Below are 18,622 nucleotides of genomic sequence, written 5' to 3' on the forward strand. Positions count from 1 at the left end.
CCCGTCTGGCGGCAATGGACCTAGCGCTTATTTTTGATGCCAGACGGCAAATATCCCTCTGTGCATCACGCATGTATAAGACCACGTCTTTTATATGCTCTATCGTCAGCAAAATATTGTCCCTATCCATAGTAATTTTCCGACAGGGAATCTGACCACGCAGAGGGAGCACTGCACATCCATGCCGAAGCAATGGCTGGTCGCAATATAATGCCAGAGTGTGTGACTATATCTTTTAGGGTAACCCCCTGCTTTTTATCAGCAGGTTCCTTCAGGGCGGCCGTATCCGGAGACGGTAGTGCCACCTTTTCTGATAAGCGTGTAAGCGCTGTATCTACCCTATGGGGTGTTTCCAAACGTGACCTATCCTCTGGCGGGAAAGGGTACGCTGCCAATTACCGTTTAGAAATTATCAATTTCTTATCGGGGGAAGACCACGCTTCCTCACACACCTCATTTAATTTCTCAGATGCAGGAAAAACTACTGGTAGTTTTCTCTCACCAAACATAATACCCTTTTATGTGGTACCTGGGGTATTATCATAAATGTGTAATACATTTTTCATTGCCTCAATCATGTAACGGATGGACCTATTTTGGAGGGTACACTAGTCTCATCGTCGTCGACACTGGAGTCGGTATCCGTGTCGACATCTGTTTCTGCCATCTGAGGTAGCGGGCGTTTTTAGAGCCCCCCATGACATTTGAGACGCTGGAACAGGCACAAGCTGAGTAGCCGGCTGTTCTGTGTCGTCGACCTTTTGTGTAAGGAGTTGACACTTTCACGTAATCCTTCCATAAGTCCAACCACACCGGTGTCGATCCCGCAGGGGGTGACATCACATTTACAGGCATTCGCTCCGCCTCCACATCATTATCCTCCTCATACATGTCGACACGGCCGTACCGACACACAGCACACACACAGGGAATGCTCTGACAGAGGACAGGACCCCACAAAGCCCTTTGGGGAGACAGAGGGAGAGTATGCCAGCACACACCAGGGCGCTATATATCACAGGGATATCACATATAAGAGTGTTTTCCCTTATAGCTGCCTATATATTGTATACTGCGCCTAAATTGTGCCCCCCCTCTCTTTTTAACCCTTTCTGTAGTGTATTGACTGCAGGGGAGAGCCAGGGAGCTTCCCTCCAACGGAGCTGTGAGGGAAAAATGGCGCCAATGTGCTGAAGGAGATAGCTCCGCCCCTTTTTCGCGGACTTTCTCCCGCATTTTTATGGATTCTGGCAGGGGTTAAAAAGCACCTATATAGCCTCTGGGGCTATATATGGTGCCAGTTTGCCAGCCAAGGTGTCAGTATTGCTGCTCAGGGCGCCCCCCCCCCCAGCGCCCTGCACCCATCAGTGACCGAAGTGTGTGGTGTGCATGAGGAGCAATGGCGCACAGCTGCAGTGCTGTGCGCTACCTTGGAGAAGACCGAAGTCTTCAGCCGCCGATTTTCCGGACCACCTTCTTGCTTCTGGCTCTGTAAGGGGGACGGCGGCGCGGCTCCGGGAACGGACGACGAGGTCGGGTCCTGTGTTCGATCCCTCTGGAGCTAATGGTGTCCAGTAGCCTAAGAAGCCCAAGCTACCACCACTTAGGTAGGTTCGCTTCTTCTCCCCTTAGTCCCTCGATGCAGTGAGCCTGTTGCCAGCAGGTCTCACTGAAAATAAAAAACCTAACAAACACTTTCTTCCTAGGAGCTCAGGAGAGCCCCTAGTGTGCATCCAGCTAGCTGGGCACAGAAATCTAACTGAGGCTTGGAGGAGGGTCATAGGGGGAGGAGCCAGTGCACACCAGATAGTCCTAAATCTTTCTTTAGATGTGCCCAGTCTCCTGCGGAGCCGTCTATTCCCCATGGTCCTTACGGAGTCCCCAGCATCCACTAGGACGTCAGAGAAAGAGGCATTAGTGACTGTTATGCATGTTACCAACAGGTTTATTTTACAATGCATATATAGGTAGGATTACCATACTATCCCTTTAAACCTGCATACTTTCATTAAAACAATATTTATTTTCACTAATCAAGAACAAACAAAAAAAGTGTGTGCAATGCTGCAGAGGTATTCTGTTCCATAAAAGGGCTACTCACCATGAAACTATGTAGAGAAGAAGTTGGCCTAAAGGACAATAAAGGTATAGTCCAGGGGTTATATTACACCTTAACTATAATATGTGGTTGGTCACCAACCACATATTATAGTTAAGGTGTAATATAACCCCTGGACTATACCTTTATTGTCCTTTAGGCCAACTTCTTCTCTACATAGTTTCATGGTGAGTAGCCGTTGGACAGGAGATCAGTATGGTGTTATCTATGACAGTGTTTATAGCAGAGCAATATACATGAAATGAAGTATACATTACAGGACTGTTTTGGTAACAATGTGATAATCACCGGTATATCACCTGTGCCCTGCTTAGTGCTTACACACCTGTACAATACTTTTATTACTTTATACCACTGGACTGAGGCTTGAGAGACACTTTATGTGTTACACAGAGTAGTTACTGTAGTATGAGTTACTGCATTTCCTTTTTCCCAATTCCCAGAACTCTGCAGTTACATTACCCCCAGCCCCTGCTCACTGCTCTATACATACACAATATCCATAGACAGCAGCAGGATATCTACAGTACACAGCAGAAGGACACATGCGACACCATAGCGGGGCTGCAAGTCCCAGACAAAAGTTACAGGGCACGTTGGACTTGTAGTTCCACAATAAGGGGTGTAGTTACATGTTTTGTCAAACTAAGCCTGAAACAGAGGAATCCCTACTTATAACCCCCTTTGTACAAATGTATGCCCATATATGCTCCTTCTACGCACATCTGGCGCTATTAGCGGCACAGCTACGGAGCTAGCTATGGGGCTGCACCCTTTCGCTACCGATACTGAGAGCACGGACACCTGTAGGGGACTCACCATACAGGACCGCGCATGCGCCGCCCGGGAATCCGGGATCTATAGGATCGAAAGTAATTACCGATGACGCGAACCCTAAACTGGCGCATGCGCAGTCGACTCAATGGCCTCCCCGGTGAACAGCGCATGCGTTTGGTTGTCACCAGTCACGGTGTTAAGCACGCAGCAGCAGCACTGTAGTACGAGGGATACAGCAACTGGAAGCGAAAGTCAGGCTTTTATTTTCTAACTGTCATCCTGTCCATAAGAAGTATACACACTTTATTTAATGTTTATAGTTAATTTAACAAAATAAATAAAGAAAAACTGATTGCGATAAAAAACCAAAATGAGATCCGAGACTGTTCTGTAAATCTATCACTGGTGTCAGCTGGGTAGATTTACTAAAGGTTTTAAAAATGAAGAGTGGTGGTGATGTCCACAGCAACCAATCAGATTGTTTAACATTTTCTAGGATTCGTAAGAGAAATTATAGTTAGACTATGGTTGCTATGTGCAGGGCACCCTGCCCAGCCAGCCCCTGAAATTCTGTTGACATGGGTGGCAGGGTGGGCTTTTCTGTTGGAATTACTGTGCAGGGCCATGGAGGAGGTGGAACTCTATTACAGGTGGTGGAACTCAGTTTCACCCCGTCCCCGTCCCCCCCACTTTAACCCCTGGCTATGTGCATCACCAACACATTTGGTTTTCAGAGCATCAGTAAATCTACCCCAGTCTCACTGTTATGCTAGTACCTGATACAGCAGTCTGTGCAGTACTGTATAATCAACAGTAATTGTTGGAGTGAACTAGGCACATTTTCATGCCAACCCTTCACACCCAACAGTACTAATTTTCACTAACCAATGGCAGCCTGACTTAAGGTTTATGGTTATGGTTTGGACGTGTCTTGTGGCGGGCGTGTTAAATGCACCAGTTTTGGTCCATTTAAAGTTAGAAGGCATACATACGGTATCACATACTGGCCAAGTTCACTACGGCTGGCCGGCGGTCGGGCTCCCGGCGACCAGCATCCCGGCGCCGGGAGCCCGACCGCCGGCTTACCGACAGCGTGGCGAGCGCAAATGAGCCCCTTGCGGGCTCGCTGCGCTCGCCGCGCTACGCGCGCCACACTATTTTATTCTCCCTCTATGGGGGTCGTGGACCCCCACGAGGGAAAATAAGTGTCGGTATGCCGGCTGTCGGGCTCCCGGCGCCGGTATACTGAGCGCCGGGAGCCCGACCGCCGGCATACAGAAGACCACCCTACTGGCCCACTATCCCAATTTTTGGCATCTGAAAACTATGTAGTACTCTGAAAAGGGGTTCACTACGATTTGCCGGCGGCCGGGCTCCCGGTGACCAGCATACCGGCGCCGGGAGCCCGACCGCCGGCTTACCGACAGTGTGGCGAGCGCAAATGAGCCCCTTGCGGGCTCGCTGCGCTCGCCACGCTACGGGCACCACACTATTTTATTCTCCCTCCAGGGGGGTTGTGGACCCCCACGAGGGAGAATAAGTGTCGGTATGCCGGCTGTCGGGCTCCCCGCGCTGGTATGCTGGTCGCCGGGAGCCAGACCGCCGGCATACTGAAGATCACCCCTGAAAAGGGGCACTGTTTAATTTTAAACTGGTGATATACCGCTCAACTGTCCCAATTTATGGCTCTGTCCCTCCTTCCCTATTTAGCAGGAAGGTTGCGACGTGTTCTATTAACTGCTGCTCCGCATCAGTTGTCTCGATTCCTCAACCTAAATAGTTGGGGTGATGGTTAAATGAACCTGGTCATGGTTTTGATAAATTGGGAAAAGGCCTAATTTAATCTGAATGGTCACCTGTCTTGGGTGCCTTGGGCCCCCCCGTGGGCTTAATCCGGCCCTGCCTACCAGACTCAGTTTAGAAAATGTGCCCGGAGAAGCCGGTCACAGCTAGGAGAGTGGATAAGTGGAATAGCCTCCCATCAGAGGTGGTAGAGGCTAAGACTGTAGAGCAATTTAAACATGCTTGGGATAGGCATATGAATATCCTTACAAAGAATTAAAGTTCAAAAAGGGGTTGAGATTGCCTAAAGGATAAAAAAAAAGGGGCAGACTAGATGGGCCAAGTGGTTCTTATCTGCCGTCAAATTCTGGGATCCGGACTGAAATTCGACAGTAACTAGGTCGACAATGTCTAGGTCGACCACTATTGGTCGACAGTAACTAGGTCGACAGGGTGTCTAGGTCGACAGGGTCTTTAGGTTGACATGTTCTAGGTCGACAGGTCAAAAGGTCGACATGAGTTTTTCACAATTTTTTTCTTTTTTTTAACCTTTTCATACTTAACGATCCACGTGGACTACGATTGGAACGGTAATCTGTGCCGAGCGAAGCGGTAGCGGAGCGAAGGCACCATGCCCGAAGCATGGCGAGCGAAGTGAGCCATGCGAGGGGAAGCGGTGCTCTAATTGGGGTTCCCGGTCACTCTACGAAGAAAACGACACCAAAATAACATTAAAAACTCATGTCGACCTTTTGACCCGTCGACCTAGAACATGTCGACCTAAAGACCCTGTCGACCTAGACACCCTGTCGACCTAGTTACTGTCGACCAATAGTGGTCGACCTAGACATTGTCGACCTAGTTACTGTCGACTTTCGATACCACACCCTCAAATTCTATGTTTCTATGTAGCTCCTAGGAGTTTTCTTATTTTTTTTTTTTATTTTTTTTTATGTTTAGAGTTTGTTATTTTACAGGAAGGCTGCTGGCAACAGCCTCCCTGCTTCGTGGAAGTAGGAACCAACTTCCTGAAGAGTTAATGGTTCTCTACTCTGCTGACAGGATACTAAGCTCCTGAGGGTGATGATTGCAAGCCCACGAGGCGACCGCTTACTCCCGCAGCATGGCCGCCACCATAGGTGTGCGCAGGGGGGGTGCCTAGTGCGCACAGGCACCCCCTAATGTCTGGCACTCCGATCTCACATGCCTGATGCAGCGATGGCCGAGCAGGCTGATTACTGTCCCCTCTGCGCTGCACCCTGTCAGGATTGCATTACTGACCGGATGCCTAGGTTAATCAAGGGTGCCACTGCCACCGGCTTTCAAACTCCCGACCCCACCTCCATGTACAAAAACAGCGTGATGTGATCACGTAATGCTGCTCGCACGCACACCCACCACATGCCCACCTCTCTCTTTCTATGCTATGCCAACGCCAGCCACTGATGAGGATCAGCATGCAGCCAGCGTTCATCTTAGGAAGACAAATTCAATACTGGCAGGTGATCGGCAGCAGCTTTGACAAGTCACTCGTTTTTCCAGCAGCAGCAGTACTAGTCTGCGACTGTCAGTGTCAGTGAGTGAATGACTTGTAAGTAAGCTGCTGCAGCTTGCAGGTGAAAGAGAGGGGGAGCCAGACCAGGCTGAGGAGGAGCAGTTTAATTGCAGTGAGTGCCATCAGGGGTGTTTGTTTGGTGCACACCACAACATCTGACAATGTATCTGCTTTATTAGGATTGGTACAAGGGTGGATATTTTATATTGCGTTGACAGTCAATAGATGGTGCTAGACACACCCAAAAGGCAGTGCTAGACAGACCCCTTCGACGGTGCACCCTCTAATAAAATGTGCTGCGCACGCCTATGGCCGCCACCCCCTAACAGAGCCAGAAGATAGAAGAGTGGTGAGTACAGCGCCGGCATCCCGGTTAGCGGGTCGCCGGCGGGTATGGTGACACGAGGGTTGAAGCGCAGCTCTGAGGGGCTGCACTTCTGGAAGGTCCAGCAAAATACATCATGTCGGCGCTTGAGGGGCGCCCTGGGCCAGTGCATTACCCTACACTGGTCACGCTAGTTAACAGGGGCTAATCCCGCTGTTAACACTACAAAAACCTCAGGCCAGTATAATCACTTAGTGCGGGAAGCCGCGCGCCATTACAGGGGACGGGGCTTCCTCTAAAAGCGGATCCAGCACTCACCAGCGCCATTTTCTCCCTGCAGATCGTACAGAAATAGTGACTGGGAGCGCTGCCCTCCACATAACTCCACAAGTAGTCTGCGGTAACAGGGTGTTATAGACAGGGATGGGGAATTTTATATTAGGACTGACTACCCTATTAAGCAGGGCCGGCTCCAGGCCTACTAGCACCCTGAGCAAGAAGATTTAAGAGCCCCACCCACCCTGGCGCGCGCGCGCCTGGGGAAGTGGGTGTGGCCTCTGGAAAGTGGGTGTGGTCTAATAACTTCATATAATCAAACTATAAATATATTTCTCTAACGTCCTAGTGGATGCTGGGGACTCCGTCAGGACCATGGGGAATAGCGGCTCCGCAGGAGACAGGGCACAAAAGCAAGCTTTTAGGATCACATGGTGTGTACTGGCTCCTCCCCCTATGACCCTCCTCCAAGCCTCAGTTAGGTTTTTGTGCCCGTCCGAGCAGGGTGCAATCTAGGTGGCTCTCCTAAAGAGCTGCTTAGAAAAAGTTTTTAGGTTTATTATTTTCAGTGAGTCCTGCTGGCAACAGGCTCACTGCATCGAGGGACTTAGGGGAGAGATTTTCAACTCACCTGCGTGCAGGATGGATTGGAGTCTTAGGCTACTGGACATAGCTTCAGAGGGAGTCGGAACACAGGTCACCCTGGGGTTCGTCCCGGAGCCGCGCCGCCGATCCCCCTTACAGATGCTGAAGATCGAGGGTCCGGAAACAGGCGGCAGAAGGCTCTTCAGCCTTCATGAAGGTAGCGCACAGCACTGCAGCTGTGCGCCATTGTTGCTACACACTTCACACTGAACGGTCACGGAGGGTGCAGGGCGCTGCTGGGGGCGCCCTGGGCAGCAATATTTAATACCTTTGATGGCAAAGAATACATCACATATAGCCATTGAGGCTATATGTATGTATTTAACCCAGGCCAGATATCTCAAAACCCGGGAGAAAAGCCCGCCGAAAAGGGGGCGGGGCTTATTCTCCTCAGCACACAGCGCCATTTTCCTGCTCAGCTCCGCTGTGAGGAAGGCTCCCAGGACTCTCCCCTGCACTGCACTACAGAAACAGGGTAACAAAGAGAAGGGGGGCATATTTTGGCGATATTTATATATTTAAAGCGCATATAACAAAAACAACACCTTTTAGGGTTGTTTATATACATTTTATAGCGCTTTTGGTGTGTGCTGGCAAACTCTCCCTCTGTCTCTCCAAAGGGCTAGTGGGGTCCTGTCTTCGATAAGAGCATTCCCTGTGTGTCTGCTGTGTGTCGGTACGTGTGTGTCGACATGTATGAGGACGATGTTGGTGTGGAGGCGGAGCAATTGCCGGTAATGGTGATGTCACCCCCTAGGGAGTCGACACCGGAATGGATGGCTTTAATTATGGAATTACGTGATAATGTTAGTACATTACAAAAGTCAGTTGACGAAATGAGACGGCCGGAAAACCAGTTAGTACCTGCTCAGGCGTCTCAGACACCGTCAGGGGCTGTAAAACGTCCCTTGCCTCAGTCAGTCGACACAGGTACCGACACAGATGAATCTAGTGTCGACGGTGAAGAAACAAACGTATTTTCCAATAGGGCCACACGTTATATGATCACGGCAATGAAGGAGGCTTTGCAGATCTCTGATACTGCAGGTACCTCAAAAAGGGGTATTATGTGGGGGGTGAAAAAACTACCTGTAGCTTTTCCAGAATCAGAGGAATTGAATGACGTGTGTGATGAAGCGTGGGTTAACCCAGATAGAAAACTGCTAATTTCTAAGAAATTATTGGCATTATACCCTTTCCCACCAGAGGTTAGGGCGCGCTGGGAAACACCCCCTAGGGTGGATAAAGCGCTCACACGTTTATCAAAACAAGTGGCGTTGCCGTCTCCAGATACGGCCGCCCTCAAGGATCCAGCAGATAGGAGGCTGGAAACTACCCTGAAGAGTATATACACGCATACTGGTGTTATACTCCGACCAGCAATAGCCTCAGCCTGGATGTGCAGTGCTGGGGTAGTGTGGTTGGATTCCCTGACTGAAAATATTGATACCCTGGATAGGGACAGTATTTTATTGACTCTAGAGCAATTAAAGGATGCGTTTCTTTATATGCGAGATGCTCAGAGGGATGTTTGCACTCTGGCATCGAGAGTAAGTGCGATGTCCATATCCGCCAGAAGAAGTTTATGGACGCGACAGTGGTCAGGTGATGCGGATTCCAAAAGGCATATGGAAGTATTGCCATATAAAGGAGAGGAATTATTTGGGGTTGGTCTATCGGATCTGGTGGCCACGGCAACTGCCGGCAAATCCACTTTTTTACCTCAGACCCCCTCCCAACAGAAAAAGACACCGTCTTTTCAGCCGCAGTCCTTTCGCTCCTATAAAAACAAGCGGGCAAAAGGACAGTCTTATCTGCCACGAGGCAGAGGAAAGGGTAAGAGAGGGCAGCAAGCAGCCCCTGCCCAGGACCAGAAGCCCGCCCCGGGTTCTACAAAGCCATCAGCATGACGCTGGGGCTTTACAAGCGGACTCAGGAGCGGTGGGGGGTCGACTAAAGATTTTCAGCAATCAGTGGGCTCGCTCACAGGTGGACCCGTGGATCCTGCAGATAGTATCTCAGGGTTACATGTTGGAATTCGAAAGATCTCCCCCTCGCCGTTTCCTAAAGTCTGCTTTACCAACGTCTCCCTCAGAAAGGGCGACGGTATTGGAAGCCATTCACAAGCTGTATTCTCAGCAGGTGATAGTCAAGGTACCCCTCCTACAACAGGGAAAGGGGTATTATTCCACACTATTTGTGGTACCGAAGCCGGACGGTTCGGTAAGACCTATTCTAAATCTGAAATCCTTGAACCTGTACATACAGAAATTCAAGTTCAAGATGGAGTCACTAAGAGCAGTGATAGCGAATCTGGAAGAAGGGGACTTCATGGTGTCCCTGGACATAAAAGATGCTTATCTGCATGTCCCAATTTACCCCTCACACCAAGGGTATCTCAGGTTCGTGATACAAGACTGTCATTATCAGTTTCAAACGCTGCCGTTTGGTTTGTCCACGGCACCTCGGGTCTTTACCAAGGTAATGACCGAAATGATGGTTCTTCTACGAAGAAAAGGCGTATTAATTATCCCTTACTTGGACGATCTCCTGATAAGGGCAAAGTCCAGAGAACAGCTGGAAGTCGGTGTAGCACTAACCCAAGTAGTGCTTCAACAACACGGGTGGATTCTGAATCTTCCAAAATCTCAATTGTCCCCGACAACACGTCTGCTGTTCCTGGGAATGATTCTGGACACGGTTCAGAAAAAGGTGTTTCTCCCGGAGGAGAAAGCAAGGGAGTTATCCGAACTTGTCAGGAACCTCCTAAAACCAGGAAATGTGTCAGTACATCAATGCACAAGAGTCCTGGGAAAGATGGTGGCTTCTTACGAAGCAATTCCATTCGGCAGATTCCATGCACGAATATTTCAGTGGGATCTGCTGGACAAATGGTCCGGATCGCATCTGCACATGCATCAGCGGATAACACTGTCACCAAGGACAAGGTTGTCTCTCCTGTGGTGGTTGCAGAGTGCCCATCTGTTAGAGGGCCGCAGGTTCGGCATACAGGACTGGGTCCTGGTGACTACGGATGCCAGCCTACGGGGCTGGGGAGCAGTCACACAGGGAAGAAACTTCCAGGGTGTATGGTCAAACCTGGAGACGTCTCTTCACATAAATATACTAGAGCTAAGAGCGATCTACAATGCTCTAAGCTTGGCGAAACCGCTGCTTCAGGGTCAGCCGGTGTTGATCCAGTCGGACAACATCACGGCAGTCGCCCACGTAAACAGACAAGGCGGCACGAGAAGCAGAAGAGCAATGACAGATGCTGCAAGAATTCTTCGCTGGGCGGAAAATCATGTCATAGCACTGTCAGCAGTGTTCATCCCGGGAGTGGACAACTGGGAAGCAGACTTTCTCAGCAGACAGGACCTTCACCCGGGAGAGTGGGGACTTCATCCGGAAGTTTTCCACATGATTGTGAACCATTGGGAAAAACCAAAAGGTGGACATGATGGCGTCTCGCCTCAACAAAAAACTGGACAGATATTGCGCCAGGTCAAGAGACCCTCAGGCAATAGCTGTGGACGCTCTGGTAACACCGTGGGTGTACCAGTCAGTGTATGTGTTTCCTCCTCTGCCTCTCATACCAAAGGTACTGAGAATTATACGGAAAAGGGGAGTAAGAACAATACTAGTGGCTCCGGATTGGCCAAGAAGAACTTGGTATCCGGAACTTCAAGAGATGCTCACGGAAGATCCGTGGCCTCTACCTCTAAGAAGGGATCTGCTTCAGCAGGGACCTTGTATGTTCCAAGACTTACCGCGACTGCGTTTGACGGCATGGCGGTTGAACGCCGGATTCTAAAAGAAAAGGGCATTCCAGAGGAAGTTATTCCTACCTTGATTAAAGCTAGGAAGGAAGTGACCGCACAACATTATCACCGCATTTGGAGAAAATATGTTGCGTGGTGTGAGGACAAGAAGGCCCCAACGGAAGAATTTCAATTGGGTCGATTCCTACATTTCCTGCAGGCAGGATTGTCTATGGGCCTCAAATTGGGGTCTATTAAAGTTCAAATTTCGGCCTTATCAATCTTCTTCCAGAAAGAATTGGCTTCAGTGCCTGAAGTACAAACTTTTGTTAAGGGTGTACTACATATACAACCCCCAATTGTGCCTCCAGTGGCACCGTGGGATCTAAACGTAGTTTTGGAATTTCTCAAATCTCATTGGTTTGAGCCTCTCAAATCGGTAGATTTGAAGTATCTTACATGGAAAGTAACCATGCTATTGGCCCTGGCTTCAGCCAGGAGAGTTTCAGAGTTGGCGGCTTTATCGTACAAAAGCCCATATCTGATTTTCCATTCGGACAGGGCAGAACTGCGGACACGTCCTCATTTTCTCCCTAAGGTGGTTTCGGCTTTTCACTTGAACCAGCCTATTGTGGTGCCTGCGGCTACTAGCGACTTGGAGGACTCCAAGTTACTGGACGTTGTCAGAGCATTGAAAATATATATTTCAAGGACAGCTGGAGTCAGAAAATCTGACTCGTTGTTTATCTTGTATGCACCCAACAAGATGGGTGCTCCTGCGTCTAAGCAGACGATTGCTCGTTGGATCTGTAGCACAATTCAACTTGCACATTCTGTGGCAGGCCTGCCACAGCCTAAAACTGTAAAAGCCCACTCCACAAGGAAGGTGGGCTCATCTTGGGCGGCTGCCCGAGGGGTCTCGGCATTACAACTTTGCCGAGCAGCTACGTGGTCAGGGGAGAACACGTTTGTAAAATTTTACAAATTTGATACTCTGGCTAAAGAGGACTTGGAGTTCTCTCATTCGGTGCTGCAGAGTCATCCGCACTCTCCCGCCCGTTTGGGAGCTTTGGTATAATCCCCATGGTCCTGACGGAGTCCCCAGCATCCACTAGGACGTTAGAGAAAATAAGAATTTACTTACCGATAATTCTATTTCTCGTAGTCCGTAGTGGATGCTGGGCGCCCATCCCAAGTGCGGATTGTCTGCATTACTTGTACATAGTTATTGTTACAAAAATCGGGTTATTATTGTTGTGAGCCATCTTTTTTAAGAGGCTACTTCTTGGTTATCATACTGTTAACTGGGTTCAGATCACAAGTTGTACGGTGTGATTGGTGTGGCTGGTATGAGTCTTACCCGGGATTCAAGATCCTTCCTTATTGTGTACGCTCGTCCGGGCACAGTACCTAACTGAGGCTTGGAGGAGGGTCATAGGGGGAGGAGCCAGTACACACCATGTGATCCTAAAAGCTTGCTTTTGTGCCCTGTCTCCTGCGGAGCCGCTATTCCCCATGGTCCTGACGGAGTCCCCAGCATCCACTACGGACTACGAGAAATAGAATTATCAGTAAGTAAATTCTTATTTTTCACACCCCCTCGACGCACACAATTAGCAGCCTTACACATAATAGCCACAGTAGTGTTCCTTACACACAATGTCTCCAGTAGAGTGCCAGCTACACATGACATGCCCCCCAGCAGTGCCAGCTACACATGACAGTGTTCACTTTTTAGGGCAGGGTGCTGATCACAGGGAGGGCACATTTTTAAGTTAGGATGGCAAAATGATGTACATACTGTAATGCTTGGTGCTCCCCTACCTAAATGCCAAAGCATGGACAGTGCGCGCCGAAGGCGCGCAGCAAAAAATTAGGGGCGTTGCTTCGTGGAGAAGGGGTGTGGCCACATAATAGTGGCAATTCGCATTACACCACACAGTAGTGCAGCTAATACACATTGCACCAGGTAGAACCTCCTATACACACTGCGCCAGGCAGAGCACGTTAGACACTTTGCGCCAGGCAGAGCACTGAGACACATTGCCTAGCCACAGACGCCTAGCGGGAACACTACATGATATGCTCCCCAGCCGTGCCAGCTACACATGACATGCCCCCCAGCAGTGCCAGATACATAAATGGTCACAGTGCCAGATATGTCCCCACAGTTCCAGATACATAAATGCCCCTACAGTGTCAGATACATAAATGCCCCCACAGTGCAGATATGCCCCCACAGTGCCAGATACATAAACGCCCCCACAGTGCCAGATACATAAACGCCCCCACAGTGCAGATATGCCCCCACAGTGGCATATACATAAATGCCCCCACAGTGCCAGACACATAAATGCCCCCACAGAGCCAGACACATAAATGCCCCCACAGTGCAGATATGCCCCCACAGTGCCATACATAAATGCCCCCATAGTGCCAGATACATAAAATGCCCCACAGTGCAGATATGCCCCCACAGTGCAGATATGCCCCCACAGTGCCAGATACATAAATGCCCCCACAGTGCAGATATGCCCCCCCACAGTGCCAGATACATAAAATGCCCCCGCAGTGCAGATATGCCCCCCACAGTTCCAGATACATAAATGCCCCCACAGTTCCAGATACATAAATGCCCCCACAGTGCCAGATGCATAAAATGCCCCCACAGTGCAGATATGTCCCCACAGTGCCAGATACATAAATGCCCCCACAGTGCAGATATGACCCCACAGTGCCTGATACATAATTGCCCCCACAGTGCAGATATGCCCCCACAGTTCCAGATACATAAATGCCCCCACAGTTCCAGATACATAAATACCCCCACAGTGCCAATATGCCCCCACAGTGCCAGATACATAAAATGCCCCCACAGTGCCATATACATAAATGCCCCCACAGTGCCAGACACATAAATGCCCCCACAGAGCCAAACACATAAATGCCCCCACAGTGCAGATATGCCCCCACAGTGCCATACATAAATGCCCCCACAGTGCCAGATACATAAATGCCCCCACAGTGCAGATATGCCCCCACAGTGCAGATATGCCCCCACAGTGCCAATATGCCCCCACAGTGCCAGATACATAAAATGCCCCCACAGTGCCAGATACATAAATGCCCCCACAGTGCAGATATGACCCCACAGTGCCTGATACATAATTGCCCCCACAGTGCAGATATGCCCCCACAGTTCCAGATACATAAATGCCCCCACAGTTCCAGATACATAAATGCCCCCCACAGTGCCAATATGCCCCCACAGTGCCAGATACATAAAATGCCCCCACAGTGCAGATATGCCCCCACAGTGCCAGATACATAAATGCTCCCACAGTGCAGATATGCCCCTACAGTGCCAGATACATAAATGCCCCCACAGTGCAGATATGCCCCCACAGTGCCAGATACATTAATGCCCTCACAGTGCAGATATACCCCCACAGTGCCAGATACATAAATGCCCTTACAATGCCAGATACATAAATGCCCCCACAGTGCCTGATACATAAATGCCCCCACAGTGCCAGATATGCCCCCACAGTGCCTGATACATAAATGCCCCCACAGTGCCAGATATATAAATGCCCCCACAGTGCCAGATATGCCCCCACAGTGCCAGATACATAAACGCCCCCACAGTGAAAGATATACCCTCACAGTGCAGACATGCCCCCACATTTCCAGATACATAATTGCCCCCACAGTAAAAGATATGCCCCCACAGTGCCCCCACACAGAGCCCGATCCATATAGTGCTTCATGATACCTGCGTGGCGGGAGGGGGAGTGCCGCTGAGGACGCGGGCGGCTCTTCTAAAACTCTTGTGTGCCCGGCTGCCCGGCCCCGACGTCTAACGTCAGACGCCGGCGCAGCACAGCCGCATACACAACAGTTTAAGTTTAGGCCAGGGAGCACTGCAGGCTGGCTCCAGGCACAAAGATGGCGGCACCAGCGCGCGGCGCCCATTAAGGGTGGCGCCCCGCGCGGCCGCTCTAGTCGAACGTGCCTGGAGCCGGCCCTGCTATTAAGGATAGTCAGCGCCGGGCTTTTATCATAATAATTGCCTACAGAGGCGCTGTGTGGCTGGCTCCTTACACTATGTGACTCTCTGAAGGTGCTCTGGGGGAAACTGTGTCTGACATTTTCCTGTGTGTGTAAGTGTGTACATTCCACATTACCATGTCTAAGGACTCTGTGTCCTGTGCTGCAGTGTGTTTATCTTCTCCTGAGAAGTCTATTCCACGTACTCAGGACCGCAATATGCTTTCTCAGCCTTCCGAATCCGAACCTGCATGGGTGGATTCTTTAAGGGGAATGATATTCCAGATTTCTACCAGGATGTCACATAATGAGAAAGAGACGCAGTTTTTGAGGAACTCTGTGGAGGGTTTACAATATTCGACCCCCACTACTTCATCAAAAGACCCATCTACATACCCTCAAAAGTGTACACTTGCCCAAATAATGCAAGCTGACACTGATACCGACTCTGATACAGGAGACGGTGATGGGGATATTCACGGGGGGGGGGGGGGGGGGGTGCATCCCTTGCTAAGGGGGTGCAACTGATGATTGAAGCAATTAGGGATGTATTGCACATTACTAAATAGGTACCTGAGCAGGAAGAGGAATCTTATTTTACTGTAAATAAGAAATCCTCGATTACCTTCTCTGCTTCTAAGGAGTTCAATTCCTTGTTTGAGAAATCCTAGGAAAACCCAGAGAAAAAATTCCAAATTCCTAAAAGAATTCTCATTGCTTTTCCTTTCCCGGAAGAGGACAGGAAAAAGTGGGAAAATCCACCTATAGTCCACGCTTCTGTATCTAGGTTGTCAAAAAAGGTGGTTTTGCCTGTCCCCGGTTCAACCTCCTTAAAGAAGCCGGCTGACCGCAAAATTGAGACTACGCTCAAATCACTATACACTGCTACAGGCGTGGCCTTAAGGCCCGCTACTGCTTGTGCGTGGATTTCTAAAGCCATAGTAGAGTGGTCAGGCACATTACTAGAGGAATTAGATACAATGGATAGGAGTGACATTGACTTCTTTTTACGTCACATACAGGATTCGGCAAGTTTCATGGTGGAAGCCATGAAGGACATTGGCCTGCTTAATGCTAGGGCTACTTCCATGGCAGTCTCGGCACGCAGAGGACTCTGGCTACACCAATGGACTGCGGATGTGGAATCCAAGAAGAGCGTGGAGAATCTACCCTTCACAGGTCAGGCCCTCTTTGGGGAAGCACTGGATGCGTGGATATCCACGGCAACGGCAGGTAAGTCGACCTTTCTTCCCTCCGCAGCTGCACACTGCAGTCCTTTCAGACTGAAAAATTAAAAAAATCCAAGGGCCACACAACCTTCTTTAGAGGAGGTCGGGGAAAACCCAGAAAACCTGCACCAACAGGTTCCTAGGAACAGAAACCAGGTTCTGCTTCCTCCAAGTCTTCAGCATGACGGTGGACCTCCCAGCCTAGGGATCGGTCAGGTGGGAGCGAGACTAAAAGATTTCAGTCACGTCTGGGCGTCGTTATGCCTAGACCCCTGGGTGAATGATAATGTTGCCCAGGGGTACAGACTGGAGTTTCAGGAACTCCCGCCTCACAGATTCTTCAAATCAGGCTTACCAGCTTCGCTGATAGAAAGTGCTATCCCACAGGAAGCCATTCACAAATTGGTACAAACAAATGTCATTGTTCCAGTTCCACCTCATCTAAGAAACAGGGGTTATTATTCAAACCTGTTTGTGGTACTGAAACCGGATGGTTCGGTAAGGCCAATATTGAACCTTAAGTCCTTGAACCCATTTTTGCAAGTATTCAAGTTCAAGATGGAGTCTCTGAGAGCGGTGGTTTCAGGTCTGGAGGAGGGGGAGTTCCTGGTATCCCTGGATATCAAGGATGCGTACCTTCACATTCCGATCTGGCCGCCTCACCAGGCCTATCTAAGGTTTGCACTACAGGACTGTCACTATCAGTTCCAGACATTGCCATTTGGCCTCTTCACGGCACCGAGGGTGTTTACCAAGGTCATGGCAGAGATGATGATCCTCCTCTGCAAGCAGGGAGTGAACATAATTCCATATCTGGACGATCTACTGATAAAGGCGTCTTCCAGGGAGAGTCTGTTGCAGAGTATTGCTCTCTCAATTCAACTATTACAGGCTCATGGGTGGATCCTGAACCTTCCAAAGTCACATTTGGAACCGACAAGGAGACTGCCCTTCCTGGGTAGTATACTCGACACGGAAGTGCAGAGGGTGTTTCTACCAATGGAGAAAGCGTTGGTGATCCAATCAATGGTCTGGGATGTCATCAGTGCATTCGCCTTCTGGGAAAGATGGTAGCCTCCTACGAGGCTCTCCAGTATGGAAGATTCCATGCACGGTTCTTCCAGCTGGATCTCCTGGACAAGTGGTCGGGATCACATCTTTACATGCACCAGCGGATACGCCTGTCGCCGAAAACCAGAATTTCACTCCTCTGGTGGCTCCAAACTTCTCACTTACTCGAGGGCCGCAGGTTTGGGATTCAGAATTGGATCCTTCTAACCACAGATGCAAGTCTCAGAGGTTGGGGAGCAGTAACCCAGGGGGAAAACTTCCAAAGAAAGTCTGGAATCCATCCTTCCAATAAACGTTCTGGAACTGAGGGCCATATACAACGCCCTTCTACAAGCGGCACATCTGCGAGATCAAGCCATTCAGGTTCAGTCAGACAATGTCACGGCAGTGTCCAACATAAATAGGCAGGGCGGAACGATGAGCAGAGCTGCAATGTCAGAGGTAACAAAAATCCTCCTCAGGAGAATGGGGCCTCCACCCGGATGTATTCGCAGAGGTAACAAGCCGATGGGGTGTACCTCAGATAGACATGATGGCCTCTCACCTCAACAAGAAGCTTCGGAGGTACTGTTCCAGGTCAAGGGATCCACAAGCAGTGGCGGTGAACGCCCTGGTAACTCTGTGGGTGTTCCAGTCAGTGTATGTGGTCCCTCCACTTCCACTCATCCCAAGGATTCTCAAACTAATAAAAAGAACAAGAATTCAGGCGATCCTCATTGCTCCGGACTGGCCAAGGGCTTGGTATGCAGATCTTCTGGAATTACTGCTGGAGGATCCGAAGCCTCTTCCTCTTTGCGAGGACCTTCTACAGAAGGGGCCGTTCATCTATCAACGTACCACGGATACGTTTGATGGCATGGAGGTTGAACGCCAGATCTTAGCTCGAAGGGCATTCCAAACAAGGTAATTCCTACTCTGATCTAAGCTAGGAAGGGAGGAACGTCTAAGCATTACCATCGAATTTGGAAGAAGTATGTGTCTTGCTGTGAATCCAAGTAGTTTCCAACAGTGGAGTTTCAACTAGGATGTTTT

The 18,622-nt window shown here is 49.7% G+C and overlaps 1 protein-coding gene across 9 annotated transcripts in view; it reads right to left on the minus strand.

Moving 5' to 3' along the window:
• The window catches only part of PCGF5 (polycomb group ring finger 5), a 351,904-nt gene that overhangs the window by 177,377 nt on the left and 155,905 nt on the right, over positions 1-18,622 (minus strand). The window contains exon 1 of one of the 9 annotated variants that reach the window (XM_063961668.1): positions 2,939-3,007. The exons of 7 other annotated variants lie outside the window; for them this stretch is intronic. The gene's annotated coding sequence lies outside the window, so the exon portion shown is untranslated. Of the gene's footprint in view, positions 1-2,938; positions 3,008-18,622 lie in introns of those variants that run through there. One more of the 9 variants, XM_063961671.1, reaches the window with a different exon arrangement.

Source organism: Pseudophryne corroboree, chromosome 3 (genome assembly GCF_028390025.1).
Source record: "Pseudophryne corroboree isolate aPseCor3 chromosome 3, aPseCor3.hap2, whole genome shotgun sequence".
Lineage (NCBI taxonomy): Eukaryota > Metazoa > Chordata > Amphibia > Anura > Myobatrachidae > Pseudophryne > Pseudophryne corroboree.